Source organism: Lathyrus oleraceus, chromosome 6 (assembly GCF_024323335.1).
Source record: "Lathyrus oleraceus cultivar Zhongwan6 chromosome 6, CAAS_Psat_ZW6_1.0, whole genome shotgun sequence".
Classification (NCBI taxonomy): Eukaryota; Viridiplantae; Streptophyta; class Magnoliopsida; order Fabales; family Fabaceae; genus Lathyrus; species Lathyrus oleraceus.
The window spans coordinates 103,643,168-103,647,608 of record NC_066584.1 but is presented as its reverse complement, the minus strand read 5'-3'; positions in this window follow the sequence as shown (position 1 = coordinate 103,647,608).

Here is a 4,441-nt window from a genome sequence, read left to right as displayed (position 1 = left end):
AGGAAGAAATCCCTGGAAAGAGGTAATTGCACAACAGATAAAAATAGAAATTAAACTAATGGCAATGTGAAATGGATTTCTATCGGGTTCCAATTCTGCTATGATTCGCTCGTCTTCAAGATCCTCTAGATGATCAGCTTTCCAAAAAGGTGATTGGACGGTTTCCTATCCATCGAAAGTTTCCGGTTATCGACACGAGATGATATTCAGAACTACTCAGAACGCAACCATTCGCTTAATCCCTAACTTTTGCCTGGATCGCCCTTTCGGGTTTTCAATCCACCGGGATACCCATTTTTGCCAAAGTTGCCCTTTCAGGTTTTCAACTTACCGGGTGTACAATCTTTTCATTTTTTAATCCCTAACTTTTGCCCGAACCTTTTTCATTTTCTTGGTTCGCCGGGATGCCCATTGTTTTTCCTGGACTATTCTTTTTATCGTTCAACGGGTCTATTTTATGCGAAGTATTTTTTAACCGCGTCTGAGTTCACAGGGGAAGTGAAGTTTTCACCATCCATAGTTGCAAGCATTAAGGCTACACCATCAAAAACCTTGGTGACAATATACGGTCCATCATAATTAGGAGTCCACTTGACCCTGTGATCTGTCTGAGGAGGAAGGATCCTTTTCAACACCAAATCTCTGACTTGGAAGCATCGAGGACGCACTTTCTGATCAAAGACTCTCTTCATCCGACTTTGATACAGCTGCCCATGACAAATGGCTGCCATTCGCTTCTCTTCGATAAGACTCAACTCATTGAACCTTGTCTGAACCCATTCAACTTCGTCTAACTTGACATCCAGCAGAACTCTTAGAGAAGGAATCTCCACTTCAACAGGTAGGACTGCTTCCATACCATACACAAGGGAGTAAGGGGTTGCCCCGGTCGATGTACATACTGAAGTACGGTACCCATGCAAGGCGAAGGGTAGCATCTCATACCAATCTTTATACGTAACGACCATCTTCTACACAATCTTCTTTATGTTCTTATTTGCTGCCTCAACAACACCGTTCATCTTAGGACGATAAGGGGAAGAGTTGTGATGTTGAATGTTGAAGTTCTTGCACAACTCCTTCATCATTTTGTTATTGAGGTTAGAACTATTATCAGTAATGATTCTTTCGGGAATCCCATAACGACAAATGATTTCTTTCTTAATGAATCGGGTAACCACATGTCTGGTGACCTTCGCAAATGACGCTGCTTCGACCCACTTGGTGAAATAGTCGATGGCAACAAGGATGAAGCGATGCCCATTTGAAGCATTCAGCTCAATCTTTCCAATCATATCCATGCCCCACATAGCAAACGGCCATGACGAAGACATCACATTCAGAGGATTTGGAGGTACATGCACCTTATCAGCATAAATTTGGCATTTATGATACTTCCGAGCATATTTGAAACAATCAGATTCCATGGTCATCCAGTAATAACCCGCTCTCAACAATTTCTTAGCCATTGCATGTCCGCCGGCATGAGTACCGAAGGAGCCTTCATGAACTTCCTGCATTAACATGTCTGCTTCGTGTCTATCCACGCATCTAAGCAAAACCATGTCGAAGTTCCTCTTATACAGCACATCGTCTTTGTTCAAGAAGAAACTGCCTGCCAATCTTCTCAAAGTCTTTCTATCATTGTTGGATGTCCCTGCAGGGTACTCTTGATTCTTCAGAAAGCACTTGATGTCGTGGTACCAGGGCTTGTCATCAACTACCAGTTCAGCAGCAAACACATACGCGGCCCTATCAAGGCGCATAAGATCGATCCTGGGAGCATAGTTCCACCGAATCACCTTGATCATGGAGGACAGAGTAGCAAGAGCATCTGCCCTCTGGTTCTCATCACGAGGTATATGATACATCCTTACTGTTGTGAAGAAAGTTGACAGTCTTCTCGTGTAGTCTCTGTAGGGGACCAGATTAGGCTGGAGAGTATTCCAATCACCACTCACTTGATTGATCACTAGAGCTGAATCTCCGGAGATGTCCAGAGTCTTGATTCTCAAATCAATGGCTTGCTCGATACCCAAGATATAGGCTTCATACTCAGCTTCATTATTGGTGCACTCAAAAGTCAGACGAGCGGTGAAAGGCATGTGGGCACCTTTCGAAGTGGTAATGACAGCACCAATTCCACTTCCTTTGGCATTGACGGCCCCATCAAACATTAAAGTCCACTTTTCATCTGGATCAGGTCCCTCATCAACAACTGGCTCTTCACAGTCTTTCATCTTGAGGAACATGATGTCTTCATCCGGAAAATCAAACTTCATCGGCTCATAATCATCAATCGGCTGCTGAGCAAGATAGTCTAACAGAATACTCCCTTTGATGGCTTTCTGGGATGTATACTGGATGTCGTACTCTGTCAGTACCATTTGCCAACGAGCTACCCTTCCGATGAGAGCTGGCTTCTCAAATATATACTTGACTGGATCCATTTTGGAGATCAGTAAGGTCGTGTGAGTCAGCATGTATTGTCTTAATCTCTTAGCAGCCCATGCAAGTGCACAACATGTCTTTTCAAGCATTTAGTATCTCGACTCGCAATCTGTGAATTTTTTACTCAGGTAGTAGATGGCATGCTCTTTCCTACTTGTCTCGTCGTGTTGACCGAGAACACAACCCATGGAATTATCAAGTACTGTCAAATACATAATCAGAGGTCTCCCTAGGACTGGAGGCATAAGGATTGGAGGATTCTATAAATACTCTTTTATTTTCTCAAAAGCCCTTTGGCAATCATCATTCCACCTGATAGCCTGATCTTTTCTTAACAACTTGAATATTGGCTCACACGTGGCTGTTAGGTGAGAGATGAACCTTGCAATGTAGTTCAACCTTCCTAAGAAACCACAAACTTGTTTTTCTGTTCTTGGCTCAGGCATTTCTTATATCGCTTTCACTTTGGCCGGATTCACCTCAATCCGTTTTTCACTAACAACAAAACCCAGCAGTTTTCCAGATCTCACCCCGAAAGTGCACTTGTTCTGATTAAGCCTCAGCTTGAATTTCCTCAAACGCTCAAACAGTTTCTGCAAATTCATCAGATGTTCTTCTTCCGTCTGAGATTTGGCAATCATATCATCAACATAAACCTCGATTTCATGATGAATCATATCATGGAAAAGAGTTACCATAGCTCGTTGATATGTTGCCCCAGCATTTTTCAGACCAAACGACATCACCTTGTAGCAGAAGGTGCCCTATGGGGTTATGAAAGTTGTCTTCTCCATGTCTTCTGGTGCCATCTTAATTTGATTATAGCCAGAAAATCCATCCATAAAGGAGAATATCGAGAACTGAGCCGTGTTATCCACCAAAACGTCGATGTGAGGTAATGGGAAATCATCTTCAGGACTAGCTCTGTTCAGATCCCGGTAGTCAACACACATCCATACCTTTCCATCCTTTTTAGGTACTGGAACGATATTTGCAACCCATCGCGGATAATTTGTAACTGCTAGAAACCCTGCATCCAACTGTTTTTGCACTTCTTCCTTTATCTTGACAGCCATCTCTGGTCTCGTTCTTCTGAGCTTCTGCTTGACCGGAGGACAATCCTCTTTGAGAGGCAAACGGTGTACCACAATGTCTGTATCAAGCCCTGGCATGTCCTGATAAGACCAGGCGAAGATGTCAACATACTCTTGCAGCAATTCAATCAGCCCCTTCTTCATATTATCTTCCAAAGCATCCCCTATCTTAATTTCTCTCTTGACGTCCTCGGTGCCAAGATTAATCACTTCAACAGACTCTTGATGCGGTTGAATGACCCTTTCCTCCTGTTTTAACAACCTGGCAAGTTCTTCAGGGATTTCACAGTCTTCATCACCCTCTTCTTCAGCTTGAAATATTGGATTTTCAAAGTCGAAGCGAGCCATAGCAGAACTGTTATCAATAGGATCCAGTGACGTGCATCTGCATGAGTGAGGGTATTTGCTTATGAGTGTGGACAAGGAGTGAAAACTAAATAAAACATTGCCAAATGTATTTTTTTTTATATTTTTGATTTTTGAAAACTGCAAAAATAGAAAGACAGTGAACAAAATATTTGAATGCAAAAAGACGTCCTTTATTTATAATAAAAAATGCAGGTATCCACATAGATGAGCCCTACAATGAGTCATCACGCCCTGGGTGGAACGTAAGACTTGGATATGCATGAAAAAACAAAGAAAATTACTCTTTAAGAAGAGTGACTTGGATAATCTCTCTAGAAGACCAATTGCGGAGAACTTCACCCGGGACCCTTGGACGCATCCAGTTGTCAATGTCGCAATCACTATCCCCATCTTCTTTGTTGATTACAGAGACCTGGCCGTACTGAATGATGCCAACACTGACAGGAAAGAGAGGATCAACATCTGCATTCTCAACAACCCCTTCAACAACCCCTTCAACAGACCTTTGGGCAGATAAGTCTTCAGCT